This window comes from Rhagoletis zephyria, unplaced genomic scaffold (assembly GCF_001687245.7).
Source record: "Rhagoletis zephyria isolate East Lansing unplaced genomic scaffold, Rhagoletis_zephyria_1.1 Rzeph_scaffold_10012, whole genome shotgun sequence".
NCBI lineage: Eukaryota > Metazoa > Arthropoda > Insecta > Diptera > Tephritidae > Rhagoletis > Rhagoletis zephyria.
Genome location: NW_016167090.1, coordinates 1 through 22,038, shown reverse-complemented (window position 1 = coordinate 22,038; position 22,038 = coordinate 1). Strand labels below are relative to the sequence as shown.

Below are 22,038 nucleotides of genomic sequence, written 5' to 3'. Positions count from 1 at the left end.
AAATATGTCTACTAAATTTCCATGCAGATGAATAAGGACAATGGTGTTTCGCTTTTTCTTTATGAATTTTTAAAAAATCTAATTTCTATTAGTTTTCAATTAAAATACGCAAGATTTAAACTTTGTAGAAAACAAAAAAAAAATCAAATTCTCTTCATAATTTTAAACTTTTTTGCACAATTTTTAGATTGTTTTTTTTGGGTGTTTAGCTCACTCAATTTAAACAAAGTGTAGGTAGCTACAAATGACAGCTAATTTCTGATTTTTTTTTATAACTGACGCTCTTACGCAATATTTTCCATTAAAAAAAAAATGTGAAGCGTCAGTAAAAAAATTTTTTTAAATCAACGGCAATTTTTTGCTACTTCCAGTTAATTACACTCAAATTGAAAGGGGTACAAGCTGCATACCCAGAAAAATTCTAGCGATTCTGAGAAAAAATTTTAAATTTTTATGAAAATTTGATGAATTTTTTTTTTAATTTTCTACAATGCTTGAAACTTACGTTTACATGGTTTTTGTTAAATAGTGTACTGTAGTTTTAAATAAGAAATAATAAAAATTATATTGTCCCTATTCATGTGCTACGGAGTGTATGTTTCATTTCTAAATATATGTATAATTGGTAATACTTATCAAGAAAAAATGTCAAAGTAACGAAGATAAGCAAGAAAAATACAACAACAAAAATTTACAAAAATACTAATACGAAACAAAACAGAAAAATATAATTTATTAATATTACAAATTTACAGCACTTCGAAATGGCCACTTTGCCGTAATTTAGTCTTCAGTAGCTTCATATTGTTTTCTCAACAAGTGTATTCGTGTATGAAAATTTTGCTACTTTACTATACAAACTGGTCATAAACTAACGCCAACGGATTATACGTGCTCGGTGCGCCAAAATACTTTGCATCACATTCACTTCAGCTTTACATACTTCTCATAGACTATTGACTAAAGTAACAACAGGTGTAAAAATAATTTTGTTTTTTTCTGCTTCTTCTTCTATTTCTGTTCGTTTGCCTTTTTTAAATTCAATATGAGTAGTTATGATTTTTTTGTTGCTTTTTACACTTAAATTTATGCTTCGTTTGTTATTTAGAATGATAGTAATTTTGCGATTTAATATTTATACTCGTAATATTTTTTACACCAAAAAAACGTTAAACAAAACGTTAAATTTTCTTAAATATTTTTTTTTTTTTAAATAATTTTCCCTAAAAGTTTTAAAAGAAATTTTCTTGACGCTTTGCAGCAACAAGAAAATTTCTTTTTCTCACACTAAGTTAATTTTTAGAATACAAAGATTAAATATTTCTAATGAAAAATTTGTTTCAATTGATTTACTCATAAGGATGTTTTGTATGCGTATCCTAGTGGTGATGTGTACTACATACATACATATCTATTGTATGTATATACAAATAACGGCGTTGTTGCTAAAAGCTCGATTTTTTTTTCTTTTCGCTTGACGTTGTAATTCCTGCAATGCTTTTCTTATTCGAGGTATGTATTTGTATTCTCACTGCAATTAATTGCCAATTCCGGCAAGCGTTGTCGATCAGTGCCAGGCGAATAGGCAATGCGTGAAAAGTAGGTATCCAGTGGAGACAATAATGCTGCCAATCATAACTGGAAAGCCGACCCTTTGGAAAAAGTGATATATATTTGTTTTAATTCTTTAAATAAATTAATAGTCAGTGTTGCCAACTTACTTGAAAAATTCGAGAAAAGTGAATTTGTAGCCATGCTGTTCGGCTACACCTGCGCAAACGACATTCGCTGAGGCGCCGATTAGCGTGCCATTGCCTGTGGAAACAAAGGGGAAATTTAAAGTAAACAGTGAAATATTATTGGTAGAAAATTGAAGTGTTGGAAAGCCTGAAAAAATATTTAAAACGAAATAATGGCGGTGAAGGAAACTAACCGAATTGGATTGAGGAATTTATGGGGGAGATTGAAAAATGTTATCGCCGATCGGAGTTTATTAAAGTACTCGTATTTTAAGAATGAGCCGCTTTTCCAATTGCCGTCAATGCAGTCTCATGGACCTTGTCAATATTTCTCAGGCGTAGGATAAACTAGCAAATAGCCGGCTTGCTTAGTAACGCCTTAGTTTGGGTTAGAGGGGGTTAGAGGGTTATTGTGGTGCCTTTATGAGGGGAAGGGAAAAGGTACAGAAAGGACGGAACATTTAGGGAAAGAATGTAAGCAGAGGGAATGGGGGAGGAATACACATAAGACTTCTTGTAAGAAAAAACGCTCATCGGGAATGTAGAAAAAGTGGAACGCGATGTGCTTGAACCTAAGGCTTGCAGAGGCAAGGCATTCGAGCAGCGGGTGTTGAGGTCATTTCATCTCACGATACTGCATTCAGCTGACACAGTAAGGGTAATGAATGATATTCAGTCTTACCGCATTTTTAGCTATCAGCCATGAACAGTTAAAACTCCCCCAGTGGCGAGAGATGGGACTTGCTTGGTCTGAAGTAGAGATGAGCATGAAACTAAATATTAAGACCAGATTCCCTTATCCACAAATCAAATATTTAAGTCCCGAGCCCGCTCATTCCGACGTTTTTCAGAATTTTACCGCGGGTCCCGTGCGTCCCGAAATCTATCATCCAGGTTAATTTACATGTCTTTCAAATCAATTTTCATTTTTTCTCAATAAAACAAAAAAAGTGCCTATTTCATAAAACGTTTTTAATGAAGATTTTCTGAATTTGTGGAGGTCGCGGGTTTTATTGGGACAGTCGGGAACGGATTTTGGTCACGTCCTGGCCGCAAAATTTGTTAGGACCTTCATGATGGGTTCAACGGGTCCCTATATCCCGCGCCCGTCTCTATTATGAAGACCACTCTAGACCGACTCCGATCTAATCGTGGCCTGAAGGGTTAATCCACCTTGCATTCCAAGGTCTTGGCCCAGCGCATGCCGAGCTGACCAAACCCCATGAGCGGACCAAACCCCACTGGGTCCAAAGGAAGTTCGGCAACGCAGTTCTTATCAACCCCATCGGTGAAACGAAAATAACCAAAAAGGGGAGTAATCTCCTGCAACGGTTTTCCAGCAGAGATCTTTTCCTGGCATAAATATGAGCACTTGCCCTTAGCTGAGAACCCCTGGCTTCACGCCATTTAGTAGAACTTATACCGGATTTGAAGAACACATCAGTTTAAACTATTCATCTTTTGCAAGGCTGCGGTCTAAGCATTGCGTCTTGGCACACGGCTATATAACAAGATCTTCAAAATCCACAAAGGGTTTCGAACAGTACCAAAAAAAAAATTCAAGGAATCTAAAAAGGACACAAAATCCTCGACCCTAGTGTTTAGAATTCGTGAGGTTCGAAAAATTTAGTATATAGAAAAAGTGGAAACACAACAAAAAAAATAAACCAACCCCCAGGAAGCTGGTGCTTATACATATAATATTCCGTTAGGTACTTACCACCCAACAAGCGCCCAAGGCCAAAGCCCAAACAAGTGGTTGCAGTGGCAAATTCAACGCAGAATTTTCGGCCAAAGAAATTGTGATTTTCACCATCATCGTTGTTAGTGGAATATTGTCAANCAAATGCAGAGGTTATGGCTGAAACCTAAACAAAAAAAAAAGAAAAACAAGATGCAATTACGATTAGATCAAAATCACTCAAATTGCTTACGTACCCAAAGTATAATTAAAACCGCCACCATTAGGCGAGAACCTTCGCTCACGCCCAAAATAATGCTTTCTGTCATTTGGCCAATCCATTCTATGAGACCCAATTCGGATAGAGCTTCCATAAGTATGAATAGAGCGGCGAAGAAAAGCAACGTAGACCATTCGACACGCGCCAATATTGCTTCCATATCCTCAATATCGGCTAGGATTGAGCAGAAATATGGCACCCAAGAGAGCAGTCCAACCCAACGAGAGGCGCTGTAATTCGGGCACTGAGTGCAGGAAAAACAAGCTTATCACGAAGACGAGAGCAAATGAGCATTTTAATGAGCAGTGACTTGTTGCGAATGGGATACTGCAAAGAGGAAGAAGAGAAAAGGAAATTAGTTTTGTGAAAGGAAAAAAAAATAAAAATAAAAATGCTCCTACCTTCGCCTGCAGCTGCGTCAGTGTTTGTTTGTAGTTGGGCGCCGGTTCGCCAGCCTCCGAGACACGTTTCTTCAAGCTATGCTTCAGCGATTCACCTTCTTCATCAGCGTTTGCCGCACAATTTCTTCGTCCTTCGAATAGGCCGAAAGACTTTGAGCTGCGCGCTTCCACACGTGAATCTCGTGACGCAGCTCCTCCACCTCGGGCGAGTCTTTGAATTGTAAATCGTTTGTATTGCGGAACTTAAAACGTAATTGCACATAGGTCTGTATCATCACCAATATCACGCCGGGCAGCATATGAGCGTGAAGATGGCAAAATTGACACCCTGCGTTCGGAAGAAAAGACACCATAAGTATCATAGTTAGATTTACAGGGCAGAGAGACAAAAGTCTTCCCTAAGAAAATTCTCAATTCTGGCAAAAATATTGAAAGCTATTTTCCATATGGTATTACCAATACATACATTTCTTGCAATGAAATTATTCGAAGCAATTATCACATTCGGCGGTCGCCTACGGGCGTCAGCGCACCACCGATATTCGAATAGATCACCATGCACATCAGTATAGGCACCGGATTCAGCGACATCACCTCACAGAGGCGTATAGTGACGGTGTCATCAGCAACACCGTCGTCACATTGTCCAGAAAAGAGGAGAGTACCGCCGTAAATAGACATAGGCAATTGATAAGCGGCCAAATATGTCCGTTCGTAATCTGTAAAGCACATAAAATGGGAGTTATACTTATATACTGTAGTAGCGTTGTATAGGCTAGCTTAAGTAATAGATTAATAAATCATGTAAATCATTGTAATAGTGTAATAGTCCCTTTAGCATATTTTTAGTACACGAATAGTGTAACTAGACCTTAAGATATAGTTATAAGACACCATCTTGTGAAAAGAAAAGAATAAAAGAGGACATTCCAATTTGAGCAGCGAAAGGAGAAGGTGTTTTATTTAAAACCCGGCTACCACTTTATTAACTTAAACCTGTACATTTCAATACTTAGTCAGAAACTCAATTGATTTCCCGTCTTTCATTCCACCTCCCTCCCACTCACCTTATAAGCATACACAGCCAAATAATCGAAGATGCCAGTCTCCGAGAGTATAGCCACCAATATCATCATGCCAAAGAGCAGCAGCAGCGTTTCCACATCAATCCAACCCATTATCGTCGCCATGGAGGGACGTGAATTGAGCGCCGCCAGTATGCCAACGGACAGCGTTGAGGCAATCATTGCCGCAAAGGTACGATTAACAATTTCCCAAATTATCATTATATACAAGCCACACAATACGATCGCTGCATAGATGACACCCTCCTTTTTGTAGATGGGCGACTCATCTATACACAGCTGCAGTGGGAATTCCTTGTCGATGTTAGCGATGAAGCGCAAATTCAACTGTGTGTAGTTGGCTTGCAGCAACAGTTCTTCGTCGGCTGGCATTATGCCATAATTGTTCGCCTTCCACGATTCCTTAACGGTATCCAATTCCTCTGGATAGACCATTGATAATTTCCAAACCGTAGATGCATCTTCCACGTAGATTTCATCACCGCTGGCATTGTAGTATTTGCGTTGTACCTGCACATGCAGCGCTGGTGCGGCTGAGTAGGTACTCTTGTTTTTGCCAACCGAATCGGAGGATTCTTGCTGACGGAAAGGCCCCTTTAGCTTGAGGCCAAGACGCGATAGCGTGGCGGTCGTTACGGGGAATACTGTGGAGGGGTTTGTTTAAAAATTAACAATCTCTATATCAATTTGGGGAAGGGGTGGGGGTAAGAATATTTTGTGCTTACATTTCTCTTCACCGCTCCTAGGAACACTAATCAGTCTGAGTTCATCGACATGTTCGGTATTCGACATCAGGAATGCAGTAAACACAGCCCAAACTACCAACAGCACGGAAATTTTAAACCACTTCAGGATTTTCTGAAAGGAAGAGAATGGAAAGAAAAACGTATAGATTAACTTTCGTTGGAACAAAACATTTCAAGTGGTACGGTATGGTGTGTTCGGAAGTACATTAGTGTGCATCACTCTCCATCCAATCAAAAATCAGTACTGTTTTTCCATCGCTTCTATAAAAAGTATTATATTTTCATACAAGAATACTTCGGAAATATATTAAGATTTACGTGAGCTGGAGCCATTTGATAATTACACTAAAAAACTAGTTTTGTATAAAAAAATAAATTTTGAAAAAATATTTTTTTTCAAAAAAAAAAAAATTATATAATTATTTTTTTTCAAAAAAAAAAAAAAATGATATAATGCCGAATTTCCACTAGACATTGAATTGACAAAAAGTGTATGCCATTAATAAAATTTCCATGTGGAAATGAACTTAATGACTATTTTTAAAATAATGACACGCTTATTTTTTAATTCCCGATTTTGTCATTTTGGCATTTAATGCCTGCATGAAATCCAGCATAAGGTTTTACGCTTAAAAGGTCTGTATAGAAATGTTTAAAAATTGTATCAATAGAATCAAAATAATGATATTTTCTGAGGATTTGCAAATCGGTCTACTTCACGTTTTATAATTCCGGTGGAAAACCGCAAATATTTTTTTGGTGATGCGCCCTAATGTACATATTTCAGAAATATTAGAACCCAAAATTTTTGCTCTCCATGCGCACTGGTATGTCCGATTTTATGTTACGGTTCACTGGTCTGGTTTACAGTCTCCCGTGTAAGATGAGGCAAAGTATTTTGGAACCGTTTCAATACTTTTAGGAGATCATTTCGGGACAAGTTCACGACTTTTTCGATCGTGTCGGGGCCTGTTCAAAACTATTTCAGGACCATTTCGGAATAATTTGGGGACCCGTCCAGGACTGTTGCGGGCCTAGTTCTGAACCATTTCAGACTACTTAAGGACTAGTTCTGCTTCATTTATAGATTAGTTTTGGTCCATTTTCGGACGGGTTTAAGACCGCTTCGGTACTAGCTCAGGACTATTCTAGGAGCGTTTCGGGATGATTTTGGAGCTAGTAAGGACTATTTCGGGAGCATTTCAAGATTTCATGACAAGCTCACGACTTTCCGCAATATGAAAAAGTCTTGTACTGGTCCAGGCAAATTGAATAAAATTTAATGAAATTATTATTAATTTGTAACCTAGCCTATTTATGCTATACAAAGATGTTTACACCTCAAATTCCATAAGTACCGGTACTCACGCCTTTTGTTTGACGTCAATGAATTTTAGTTCATAATAGTATATTATTTACAAAATATTTTCCTTATCTAACTGCTTTAAGGCCAGAATAACTCACCCTCCTACGCGAATGTGGTTCATCGTGCTCGTCATGATGATCGTCGGCATTATTTTCCATGTCCCTAAAAACAAAAAAAAAAACAGAAAAACGCAATACAATACAATAAGCCAATCAAATATGTAATTTTCACTTCCTGGAATAGCTATGTAAGTACTTACCTAACTTCCAGTATGCGCACTTGTCCCAGCTCATTGGTCACATTGATGCCCACCTTAGTAAAAGCATTCGACGCCTTAACATAGTGTTCAGGCATATCCGGCGAAGGCAAGGGGTCTAAGTCTGTGTGCAAGAGTAAAAAAAAACGAGAAAAATTAAAATGAAATTTGATGCTCAATATTTTTTGCAAAACCACATAACACTCCACTTAATTAATTTCCTTTTTGTATTGAACATAAATAAGAAGATAAACAAGATTAATCAGAGGAGTGGACAATCGTTAGGGGTTAGGCTGCGTGGGTGGAAATTCTGAACGGTAAATAACTGCGTGTGTCTGCGGATGCCAAGTGTTTTGTCTAACAAACAGGAAATTAAACATTGTTGCTGTTTTCGATTTGAGATGGCTGTTAGAAAATGATAGGAAATGGACATACATATGTATGCACTTGTTGAAAAGACCTAAATACATATATGACAACTTGTTTCAATGTATGTAAGTAAAATATTGACAGTCGGCATTTGACAAGCGCTCATTTTGATGATTATGTCGCTCAATCACGTCACGCTTCCTTGTTTATGGCTTGGCATTGTTTTTGTGCGTTGCTATGCGCGTATAATTTGATTTTCTTTTGGCACGTGACTTCGCATTTTTTTTGTTTGCTCTCATACAAGAATGTCCTCATTACTTATTTTACTCGTATGGCGTCGAATGAGAGATGAGAATTTATAGATGTAATTTGTATGAATAATAATAATAATAACAATTCTCTAAGAAGCGATGCAAGCAATATTTTAAGTGCTTAATGTGTTCGAGTTAAAAAAAATAATGTAATTGCTTATTTATGTTTAGAATTTGGTGTCCTCTAAAGAGGAATAATGCGGGACTAGGATAATGGCAAGTAGACTAAAGTTGTCTGCTTTTTAATTGCCAAATTAAATTTTTGATGAGTAAACATGTCAGCTCTCGGGATGGATAAAATTTGCATTAACCCAGCAGAAAATTTCTAACTGCTTTATGTGTAGTTTAGCAGAAAATATGCAATTCCTTCTTGTGTGAACAAATGAACATTTCTGGACTAACTCAGGGCGATTTCAGGATAATTTCGTGACTAGTTTTGGAAAAATTAGAGACTAGTTCTGGCACAATTAGAGACTAGTTCAGGAACATTTCGGGCCAAGGTTAGGACCATTTCGGGACTAGTTCTGCATTGTTTTGGGTCTAATTAGCGACCTTATCGGAATTATTTCAGGACCATTTTCTTCGGGTTAATTTGGGGACTAGGACGGGACTTGTTCAGGACTATTTCAAGGACCATTTCAGGGTCAGTTCGGAACTAGTAAGGGTACTTTTAGGACCGTTTCAAAACGTGTTCGTAATCTTTTCGGGTTCACGATTTTTTCAGGGCCACTACAGGCCAATTTGGAGACTAGTTCGGGATCATTTTGGGGTAGCTCGAGATTAGTAACGAAATAATACAGAAATAGTGCTGTACTGTTCACGAAGTGGTTATGAAAAAACCCCGACCAGTACCGACAGAATGAAATTAATGTAATTTTTAATTTTTAACCTAACCTAAGTATTTATGTAAGTGACTGAATCGAATAAACGAATAGTCGATATTAATTTCAAATACAACTTCATCAGTTCCCGTAATTTTTATCATCGCTTACGAATTCAAAAATTTTTAGGCTTTAAATGATAAAAAATGTATTACTATTGATAGTCTGCCTCTTCAGTTTTCCTGCATATCTTTTGTTACTTCAGTCTTTTTTTTTGTTTATACTCACCGCCATGTAGACGCTCATGTTCCATGCGAAACGATGCTAAGCTCGGATCCTGGCGTATACGCTCGGGCAGCGCACGCCATACTTGTAAGGCACCTTCTGTAACTTCGCTGTAAGAAAAATCAACAGAAGGAAAGTTTGTTAATGACAAGTTTGTTGGGTTTAAGAGAGCTTAAGTATTTTAAGAATAACTAAGTAAATATTAAGACAATCGTTTGGCAGCGAAAACGAGCATAATTAATCAGCATTACGCACTTTCGCCGACCCTGTACTTATGTTGCTGTTAAATACTTCGGTTATTGACTTGTCGAAATTTGCCTAAGTGAAATCTGGTGGCGACTTTGGCGCGTGGCTCTGAGCAATTGTATGCATGTACGTATGTAAGTTTTTATATGCAATCCTAATTAAAAATCACGCATTTATACATACATAGATAAGACCATTGATTTATAGTATGTATACAACATAACCTGTAAATTATAAAAAATGATCCAAATGACAGCTTTCGCGTGCTCATATTAGTGACATCCAAACAGTCTTAATAAAGAATGTGCTCGCTGTCATTTAACTAATTAGTTATCAAATTAATCCATTGAGCTAGCAAAGCGATCAGTATATGCAGTACATTTAATTAAATGATTAGGGTTAAGAGCTTGCCGATTTCTAATGAAATAATTAATTATGATTTAAAACTTATTGCATTTCTATAATGGTAATGGCAATAGTAAATTTATTCGTAATCAATATGACCAAAATTTTTTTTACAAAAAACTGTAACCCACAAAAATGAAGGAATTCTTGGAATACTAACTGCCAATTTCACGAAACCAATTTAATTGAAAAGTAATTTTAATTTTTTGAATTTTATATGGAAATTGACAGAAAATAAAAAAAGCATTTTCCACTTAAATTGGTAAAGGTTTTTAGTTTTATTAAAAATAAATAACAAAAAATCTATTTATATGTACATATTCAGGGGTAGGCACTCGAAGTGTTACCAATTAAAAATGCTATAATTTGGTTTGGTTTGCTTTTGTTTTATTCAAAAACCTCAGTTCATCATAAGAACAAGTCAGGGTTTAAGAAAAATGGATTACTGACTATTGGAAAGGGCGCGTGGCACCTTCCATATAAAGCGAATATTTTAACCTGCACATCTCTGGTAATGGTAATGATAATGACGTCACCATTGTATTGGTAATATTAGTTGCATTGTAAATGATAATGATTTTGATAACGGTAATGGTGATAATAATCGTAATAATGTTAATAATGGTTGTGGTAATGGCAAAGATAACGACAATGGTAATGGTAATGAAAAAGGTATAGGTAATATCCAAACCGAACTATGCCGTATATCATATTTAGTATAATTTTTCGTATAAAATTTTGTATTTCCAAAGGAATTGGTAGCAACTAATTTTTATTTGAACTAAAAAAAATGCATAAATAACCAAAAAGGCGTTGAGGGCTGAAACTTATATGTATGTAAATTTGTATTAAGTTCATGTAACTTTGATTTCTATGCTTTTTTCCCCCCAGGCATGAAACGTAAATACTATGCATTTCCGCTTAATTACATCTATGACGACTATGTGCTATGTATGTATAGGTACATGCTAAGCTGGTTACCCAAAAACACTTTAATTTAAGTTAATTAGCCTAACATTCATGGACACACCCACTCAATAATGCTGTTTATTGTTCTATACACAAATGCATTATGTAAGAAAAAGTATACTAAGCTACGGTAAATATTTTGACGCAAGCAATTGCCGCGATTCGCTGGCTATAAATACCTAATGATTAATACATAGCATCGCTGGTTATTTTAGTCAATGAATTATAAATTCAGCATGCATAACATAAAACAGAAACCGAATGAATGAGAAGGAGCTGCAATTGAAATCATAATCAAATATGTAAATTTTTTTCGCTATCAACAACGACAAATAAATAAACCAGAGGTGGGTAGTAAATTGACGCGAGTGGTTTGTAGTTTCCAGCAAGTAAGTTTGTTTATGTACGATTACTTAGCGGGAATGCATAAATATCTGAAAATACACTGGTGAGAAGGCGAGTGGCTCAATGTAAGGATAAGTGGATAAATGTAAACGAACAGGCGGCCGCTGTGGTGCAGTGGTTAAATAGCAGCGTGCGCTTTCAAGTTCAAGGCCGGTTCAACTCAACATCAGAAAAAAAAATAAAGTTTTTTTCTAATAGCGGTCGCTCTCGGCTGGCAATGGCAAACCTCCGAGTGTACATACATATTTCTGCCATGAAAAGTAGCTTCTCATAAAGGTCCCTCCTCTTTGTGTGGCAACAACAACGCGCACGCCACAAATCGGAGAAAAAGCTCGACCAAACACTTAAGAGATTACTTTAAAACTACTTCGAAATTATACCGAACTAGCCTAAAATTTTTTCCAAATGTTACTTTATTTTACTTTATCCCGAAATATTCCCAAAATTATGCCGAACTAGGTTTGGAACATTCCTGAACTTGTCCCGAAAATGTTGCTAACCTGTCCCGAAATGTTCCTGAACCTGTCTCGAAATGTTCACTTGTGCAAGAGGGAATTACAGATTTGCTGCTGGGTTAACGAGAGCTAAAAAGGTGTTTCGCCATCTCAGCCTCTTCAAGGCAGTAATGATATTTATGGCGAACACAGTTAGGTGTTTCAGTTCCAAGAGGTCAAGTAGTTTGCATTCCCACAAGTTTTCTGCAGATAGATCATCTGAGATTGAGTTTCGCTTTCCCTTGAGATGACTTGGAGACTTCTTAATCTTCAATTGTAACCGTAAAAGCTTAAACAGACGGCAGCGTTGATCGGGATTAACTGGGATTTAACCCGGATCTACTGCAGTTAATTCCCGAGTTGATCCGGATCACGCTGCCGTCTGTTTAAGCTCTAAGCCATGAGGCGAGAACTTGCTATACTCTGTGCCTCATGGCGACTCATTCTGGACTACTTTCTTTAGGCATTTTTTTGCAAAATTTTTTGCAGGGTAATTATGCGTTTTCGCATCACATAATTTGTAGTTGCAAACTTGCCGCGCGACTGCAATTATCGCGATAACCAAATAAAGTCAGCAAAACTGATTTTCTGCATGCTTTGATTTGATTGCAATTTCTACGTTAGCGGAGCAAAACGGAAGCTGAATCAGTTTTATGTAGAAGTAATTAATATCACAATCAGTGCGTTGCAGTTGTGGCGTCTGATACATGTGTACATATGTACATATGTATGATCACGTACATTTATTGCCAGCATCAAACCGCCGAGACCGCATTGCAACAATCAAAGCGTTGAATGCGCGCCAGAAGATTTCCTTTAGCTTCAAAGGCGCGCGCGCTGCTGGTTGCTTTCAATTTAGAATTTCAATTTTTATTGTACAATGCACAGACGTACATATGTATACTTACGAGTATTTCTGGCTAACTGATTACATTTTTAGACGCGCTCTGTATCGTTATTGTAAATTGTGGCTGATCTGTCAACTGGTCTGATGCGAGTATTCATGCAAAGCCACTAATCTCAATTTAGATGGATGACAATAAAAATCCAGAAATCTACATCAAATGCGCAACCATGAAAACCTCAAATTCAAAATCAAGCGCTGAGAATATTTCTTAGCTATGTACCCGTATTTCCTTTATAGTTAAACATGAATACCTACAGTGGCGCAACTATAAATGAAAACGCGATATTTTAAAAATTTTTGGCAATACACTATTTTCGTTTAATTATTTTTTATAACTTTTTATGAAAATATAGCTCGTTGTCTAACAAAATCATGTAAGTGCGAATTTCAAATTTTCTGCGAAAAATTGAAAAATTCACCAAAGTTTCATTAAAATTTCCAGTTTCTTAATTCGATTTCTTAGAAACATTCAGTTTTGCACCAAATTCAATTTTAGTTTGAAGTAGCTGGGATTTGCCGTTGAGTTTTGGATTTGTTTTTGTTTTTGTTGAATGTGTTGCTCATTTTCTTCATATAAAAAATTTTGGAACATAACTACTTTGCATGGAAAAAATTAGTAACACATATTATTAGCCACTTGAGACTTGCACTTGATTATAATAAAATTGAATGGGCTATAAAACTGCACACCAAATTTTTTTCTAAAGATGCTGATTAAAATGTTTGAAAATTTGCGGGAATTTTGTTGAAATTTTTTCGATTTTTCTTCCTTTTGGCCTCGCTATTTATATTGTCGCCACCGTACACAATTGTCAAAGTATGTATGTATACTAGGGGGGGGGGGGGTCTAAAATAAGTAAACTCGGAATTTTAATGCTATTTTTTATTTTGAAATCAAAAAATATTTAGAGGTCGCTCATGCGTTCAAAGTTTTTCATGTATTTTATATGGGGAAAATCAACTTTTCGTAGAAATGGTATGGAATTCTTGGATATCAATATTTTTCGATCGGAAAACTATAGTGCTCTTCGAAAAAGAAACAGAGGTATTTTTTTCACGGTATAGAACAATACTCGAGGGTGAGAGTATACAAATTCCGTCTTTACTTTTCCCCCCACACATGCATTTTTGGACCACCCTAATGCACACATTTCGCGTGCGCTTGAGTTTACAATTTTATTTTTAAAGTGGCTGCTCTAAAGACAGATTACGTGAAGATTAAATGGTAAATCACAGTCCGCAACATTGAGAATATCTGCATATGTATGTATGTATGTAGGTTCCGTGCCTGGTCATTGAAGATGAAGGCATCTCAAGCTGTGCGGAAATTTGTATTGTACAAGTATACATGTATATAGAAAGTACTTATTTATTTATGTTAGTGTCCAAGTCGTACCCTCAGGAGGCTCTCAAGTTTCCTATCTTTGAGTTTATAAATAAAAAAAATCTCTAATCATAATTTTTAAATTACTGTAAAAGACCGCATATAAAAACAAAAGCTAGAACCTAAGCGCACAAGTGCAAGTACATACATACATACATACATATGTATGTAGTTAGTAATTTGGTACAGACGACCAAGGCGCAGATTGCAGTCTGATAGCTACTTGAGGTTTTAGTACAATGAAACAGAATTTAATGCGATGATATTGTGGTTTTACGACAGTGCGGTTATGATATATATACATATATGAAATCTAAGCTGTGCATTTGGGCGCGCTTATCATTACAAAAATTGACCAACAGACAAAAATTGATGTATAAATATCAATGCAACTAGCGACCATAAAAGAAGACCCTATAGGAAAATCCAAATAAATAAATCAAATGCTCGTTGTTTGGATTTTTGAATCGATTCGAATCGAAATAAAAATCATCGATGCAGGAGGAAATCGTCAAAAAATCAAATCCAACTTTGGTTGTGAAGAAGGCTTTTCCTTCAATGGTTTCTCATTTGGCTTTAATTCCACATGTGGGTTTGGCTCACACTCTCTCAACTGATGTTATTTCCTCTGGAATCTCAAATCCTCCACCCACACAGGTGTGGATGGCTCTCTTGTTAAATAAACAAACTGTGGCGCTCTGGTGTTTCCGCTGAAAATCTTTTTTAATAAATCGTTGTCCTTGGAGGGTATTTGTCGATGCCTGGAAACTGCTATGTATAATTCCTCACTTTAGAAGTGGAAATAAAAGTGATTTAATTACATAATTATAGACCGATCTCGAAACTTAGCAATGCGCGGAGGCTTTTTGCCAGTGACATCAAAGATAAGATATATTTTTCTGTTACATGTTTAATTTGTCCGAATCAGGATGGGTTCCTATCCGGTGGTTCTACAGTCACTAACTGGGCAGATTTTTGCGAGTACAGCATCTCAACATTTTCTGCTGGTTCTTGATTGACAAATTCCCTTCCATAGGTCTTCATTCAGCTGCAATTGCCTAAGTGTTATCACAATCGGATGTGTTGTGAGTTACACACACAAGGTAGCATTCTAGGTCCACTACTTTTTGTCTCATTTGGTTCTTGTTTCACTTTCGCTAATTATTATTATTTTTCATACAGATGATTTAAAGATTTATTCAGGTGCTAAGAACTCCGCTGACTTAATGAAACTCTAATGCGAGCTGAATATGAAAAAATGCTTTTATGTTTCATTTTATTCTCCTTTTTCTTCTTTATTGGCGCTGCAATGTCCTAAGCGATTTTTGCCGAATCAAAAACAGCACTCCAGTCGTGGGGCTTTGTAATACCCCGCCTGAATGACACCTATACAGATGGCTCCAAAGTCGAGGGTGAAGTTGGAGGGGAGGAGGCGTTTTCTCACGCAACCATCCTCTGAAAATATCTTTTAGTTTACCGAACTACTGCAGCATTATCCCAAGCTGAGATTTGAGTAGCTTTGAACCGAAGTGATGGGAAGAGACGTCTTCCAGTCAAAAAAAAAAAATGTAAACATTAGTTTACCAAAGATTCAGTAAGCGAAGCTTTCATCGCTTTGTTGATGACTAAGTTTGTTCTGTTCGTGTAACTGGTATTTCCTGCCTGTGCAGAAAGAGCTTCTTGAATTCAGACAACCACTTATTATAGGAATTTTTTAATAGAATATTTCTTTCTAAATATTTTGGACAAAAGTAAGGTTGAAAATTTTTAGATATTGCATATGATGCATAGCAAAAACATTTTTCTAATTTATCTCCACCTTGTTATGGCCGCTTTATGGGTTTACTATTTAGTAGGTTTTTTTGAAATTTCCAGCAAAATTATATAGTCAACTGATTCCGAATGTCTTACACTTTTCTTTGCTCTGCTCTGCTTGAATTATTTAATGTTAGCCAGAAGAAAAAGAAACCAGAACTCAACATGGTTAACTATTCATATTAACTCATCAAAAGTTACTTGCTATTTCAGCTTTTCCTACAGGGAATTTACCTAACTAATTCGCATACAAAATATATTTATGTATGTTGCAGCACGCATATGCACCGCTCTTCATTTTCGTTCTCATAGTAAGCCGCACATTTATGTTTGTTTGTTTGTACGTTTGTTACAATTGTGCTTACTGCAAGCTGTTAGGCAAATGCGGAAATGCTTTTTCACAATAACTAAACAAATGAAATATGATAGCATTAAATAATTTTGAGTGCACACTTGGGTGAATCATTTTTTGCCTTGTAAAATTGTTTTTTTTTGTAGAATGCAGTTATATTTTTATTTTGAAGGCTACTTAATTTGTTCAAACATACATATATATGTAGCTCTTTTATTTAATGAAATATCACATTATGCTAGGTGTGCAATGTATAAAAAAATAGGAGAGGGAAAAGTTGCACACATCTGTAAAGGTTACTGATCTGTGCATTGCTCTTAGTTCGCCTAAATTATATATGTATGTACATTGATGATATCTACTAGATAAGTATGTATGCATCAAAAATGCATAAAAATAAAAGAAGGCTTGTTTCAACGGAATTTTGGATCCAATTGGAACCAATTTTAATATTAAAAATATCGCAAGGGTAACGTACATTTGAAATTGGTTAAATCTAAAGATGATAATTAATTATCGGTTCCAAGATCCTCCACAGCCTACAATATAGCTGATGCCATAGACGGGCGACGCACAGTGCAACAGAATCTCTAATAGATGATTTAAATGTCCAATATGGAAACATTATTGGTATGCTGGGAAATGCATATCGGTGCATATAATTCAGTCTTGAAGACAGGGTCGCAAAAGTAGTTTCTTGCACAGAGCAACTGAAGCAAAGTGCACGTGTTATGTGAAGTGGCGCCATTTGTTTTTTAAGCTTTTAGTTGAAAAATATTTCGAAGAAGGTTGCCACCTGTTTTTAAAGTCGAATTCAAATAAATTATACTCGAGTTAAAGTGTCAAAGAGTGTTTGGAAATGTTCAGCTTCAACATGTAGAAACTTGTGAGGTATTTGTGGAAGGTTGCCACCTGTTTTAAAAGTAAAATTTAAATACAATTATATTATAGGCTAAATGAGTTACTGCAATATAGGTTTTAATGGAAAGAGTCTTGAAAAGGCTACATTTCTAAGCTACACATGTAGAGCAGGGTTTCCACATGTTTGAAAATTCAAATTCAAATCGAATTACGGGAATTAGGAAATTTGAATACATACGTACGTAGCACATAGTTAGTATCAGGCGAAGGAGGTTTAAAAAAGTTGCCAACGGTTTAAAAAGTTAAATTTAAACTATTCAAAAATATTAACAATATGGGTATCAATCGAAAGGAGTTTGAAATGGCTTTATTTCTAAAGAAATTGTAAGTAAGAAAAAGTATCACAAGAGAGAGGTTTAGGAAAGTTTTAGTTGGAAAATATTGTGAAGATAATTAAATTAAATTAAATTTAAAATCTTCTGTTTAGGTATGTTGAGCAACCTTTTTGAAAATACGTTCCAAAATAAAGCTTCTCTAAATTTCTCTTGTTTGGCATTCATATTCAAGTAGCACATATGTCTTGTTATTTAAATTGGTATTGAATTTATCTAAACAGTTGGCAACTCCTTCAAAAATTTTTTAAAAATTTAGCCTTCTAAACTTCTCGTTTGGCACCCATATTCAAATAAGTCATCAACTTGTTAATCAAGTTCATTCGGAATTTCCAAGCAGGTGGGAACCGTCCTCAAATGTTTTTTTTTCGAAATAAAGCTTTTTAACACAGCACTATTCAAATATTATAATTGACTTGTTAATTAAATTGATTTTGAATTATGAAACAGGTGGCAACCCTCTTCAAAAATTTGCATTTTAAGTTCAGATTCTTAATCAGCACCACGGAAAGTGCCTACATACATAGATATTTTTGCGTCCATTAATTAAGTTTATCATTTTTGTATCCTCTTTTAGGAACTCTGCCACACTGTGCGACGCTGAAGTAGCCCAACTAGAAACTGACATTAAAAATTGAAATTACTGAAATCCTCGTTCTACTCAAGATTTAAGTCGTCAGCATGGAAACTTCTACCTCGCTGTGGGAAACATAAAATTACCTGACATAACATAGTAAGTAGATTTATGCAGCAGCAAATGATGGCGTCTAGTCCTCGTCCATAAACAAATACTCTACCCAAACGTCAAAGCCAACAACACTTAATCATTTCCACTGATGATTTACTTTGATTTTCCCTATATTATATTCAAGGATTACGTTATACTTTCAATCAATAGTTTTTAGTTTATATTTTTTTTTTTGGAGCGGTTGCTTGTCCTATTATTACTGTCACATAACTACTTTGAAACGGCCTTCATTGATGATGTTGATTTGTTTGCTTGCCTATTCGTAGGCGTGCAAACGTAAGAATTATTTTTGTCACTATGCTATTTGATAAATGATTTCAGCGCCGATAAACATACAACACATAAAAGCACATACATACATACATATATATAACTACTTATATATATATATGCCATTTATATACTTTACTTTACTTTATATGTGCATATCTTCCTTTCGGTGTCAGCGTTCTTTCTTTTTTGTTGTTTTGTATTTTTTCGTTTTTTTCCCCATAGTTTGTCATTTTAAATTAACCTTGACTGATGTTCACTTTATTAATTGAATCAAATTTCCTTTCATCCTCACTCGCTTGTCTCTTTACGCCCTTTTCATTTACGTTCCATGTGTCGTGTTTTCATTATTAATTTTTATCCAACCGCCAGAGCACGTCATCATCCTTTTTTCGTTGGCTTGTGGCTGCAGAAACACATGTGTTAACATGCAAGCTTTTCAGCCGAGAAATACTCAAATGTTGCGTGTTGGCTTCAGCGAAGGCCATGCTCGGCTATAAAGATTCATTTCGGTTTCTAAAACTAAGGGAAATTTTGCCAATTTTTTATTTTTGTAAAATTCTTTAAAAATTAAACATTTATTATACACAAGTCTTTTGTTTTGTAAACAAAAAATGTTTGCGCACCTCTCGCAGGGATTTCAAAAAATCTACAGAAAAATTTTAACACTCTAATTATCGCGGAGGCGGCAATGTGAAACAATAGGGCCACTGCCTGAGGTCTTCTGTGCGCATAAAATTCTATCAAAAAAGGAGTCTTCCAATAGGATAGGTCTCCTAAGGAGGCAAGATGGCAGCTTTACGTACGATAGCAGTAAGACTCAGAACCTCCTGCTTTAAGTACATTTTCTAGGCTCTTCGGTGTAGCATGATCTGATGACTCTTGACCCCACGAAACACACGGTTTGAACGGGTCACTGTCCAATTGGTATTCATGCAGTAAGGCTGAAAATACTACCGGACCCCTATGTCGCAGTTGCTCGGGGCGAATACAACAACTGCTTTATGGATCACATGTTATGTGCATGATGTCGATATCGATGTTTAACTGGGAGATAGTGATAACCAAACACTGAACAACCGGCCCTAAATCTGCCAGACAATTTGAATATCTTGACTTCTGCGCCATCTGGCGTGTTCAGTTTCGTTCGAACACTGGAAAAATTGCGTAAAATTCGGTTCGCTCGGCTTCGGCATCAAAAAGTAATGTTCGGTCGTTCTCCCTTTATCCGTACTCCATTATTATGGACAAATTATGATTTCTACACTTTGGGTTTTACTTATTTTTGATACGGAATGCTGTGAAATTTTACTTATCAAGACAAATGAAAAATTTATATCGCTCATTTACTTAAATATTGTCATAATCCAAATTCTACAAATTTTGAGTTGATTATGCAGAAATGACCTCCACCTCTTCTTCTATGTGGCTTCATTTTTACCATGGGTGCATATGTGAACTGTATCTATTTTTCATTACACTGTACAGCATTTGGTAGGGCATTCAACCAAAAAAACTTTTTTAAGAGACTGAGTCATGAGTAAAAAGTAATTTCTCCGTAATTTTCGAAGTGAACCTCCGAAATGGAGATATGGCCTTCGAAGTTCGAAATTGGACCTTTGGTAAAAAAATTAAATTATTGCATGTAAAAAGCAAAAAAAAGTAAAAATACAGACGTGGTGCGCCTTTTACTCTCATTTATATGGTATATAAATTTTTTTGTGAAAACTTATATTACAATTAAAAACTATTATTATTTTTTATGAATAAGGCCATTACTATTTCAGAAAATTGTGAACCGATTTAAAAAGATTCATATCGTTGTAAAGTTGATTTAACCCCCTTTCTTGTGATGTACATATTTGTATACTTCGTATATAAAAATTTTAGAAAAAACACATTTAAGAAAAAAAAAATAACTTTTTTTTGTTTAAAAAAATAGTTCAAACCAAAGAAATGGCTACCCGATATTTAAAAAGTTGGTATCGTTGTAAAGGCGATTAGACTCTCTTTCTTCTTATATGCATATTTGTATACTTCGTGAATAAAAATTTGATAAAAAACACTAAAGAGGAAAAAATGGCTTTTTTATCATCAAAATTTTAAACAAAAAAATTACTTACCGATTTTTAAAAAAATGGCATCTTTGTTAAGGCGATAAGAAAGAGGGTTTAATCGCCTTTATAACGATTTCAACCTTTTAAAAAACTTTTTTGTTTAAACTTTTTTTATCAAAAAAAGGTATTTTTTCTTTAAATGTGTTTTTCTCAAATTTTTATATACGAAGTATACAAATAGGCATATCGAAGTTCAAAATTGGTTGCAATATAAGGAATTTAGTTTTTCGAAAACCTGAACTTTGACCCCTTATAGCACCTGTAAGATAAGTTTGCACAAAAAAAGTTATATACCATTTAAATAAAAGCAAAAGCAGGACTACGTCTATATTTTTAGGTTTTTAGTTATTTACATGCAATATTTAAATATAACCTCTTACCAAAGGTTCTATTTCGAACTTCGAAGGCCCATATCTCGATTTCGGAAGTCAACTTCGATTAACGGAGAATCACTGTTTATGACTCAAGCTCTTAAAAAAAATGGTTTGGTCCAATACCCAAAAAAAAAATTTGATGTTGCCGTACGGTGTTATTTATGCTGCTAGGAAAAATAGTTTTTGGTTGTTGTAAATTTTTTTTGAAGAAATAAATAAACGATAATTTTTTGTATGAATTTTAAGATTTTCTTGAGAGCTGCAGTCAGGCCTTAAGTAAAAAGTGAAGAAAAAATTTACTTTCCTTCGTGTCAATTAATGGTCAATTTATTACTACTTGCCATAGGACATAAGAGCATTAAAACTTCGAGATTATTGTTTTTGACCACCCTAATGTACATACATACATTGAACGACTATCATGTATGTATGTATGTATGTATACTAGTCAGTTATCAAAACCATTTCGAAGATTTTCGGTGCATTTCAATTTATTTTATTTCTGCACAACTTCATTCACCCAGCAACGTACAACCAAATCATATATACATATATGACTATAATTTGTATTATTTAACTTACAACTAAAATAAAAAATTAGCAATATTATTAGACACGCAGCAAACGCTTCTTTCCGTTAACTATCCATACAAAAGAACTCAAAAATCACGTGCCAAACTGCAGAATATTTAGATAGAATGAAATTAGAGCTGAAACTTGATTCAATTGAATGATAAAGGTAACAAAGCAGCGTAGAAAAAGGCAAAAAATAAAATAAAATAAAATATACAACAAAATTGGTGCGGTGCATTGTTGACAGAAATAGTCAAAGAGAAGCGCAACAACAAAAAGTAACAGTAACGCAAAATAGCAATAAACCAAATAGAGCACAATAGACTAAAAAAACAACATAGAAAAATTTTATTCAAACGTGACTTCGAGTGTGTTTGCCAGGGCAT

The 22,038-nt window shown here is 35.3% G+C and overlaps 1 pseudogene; it reads right to left on the bottom strand.

Moving 5' to 3' along the window:
- Nucleotides 1-341: 341 nt before the first annotated feature.
- Nucleotides 342-9,451, bottom strand: LOC108376185 (P protein-like; annotated as a pseudogene).
- Nucleotides 9,452-22,038: the final 12,587 nt, after the last annotated feature.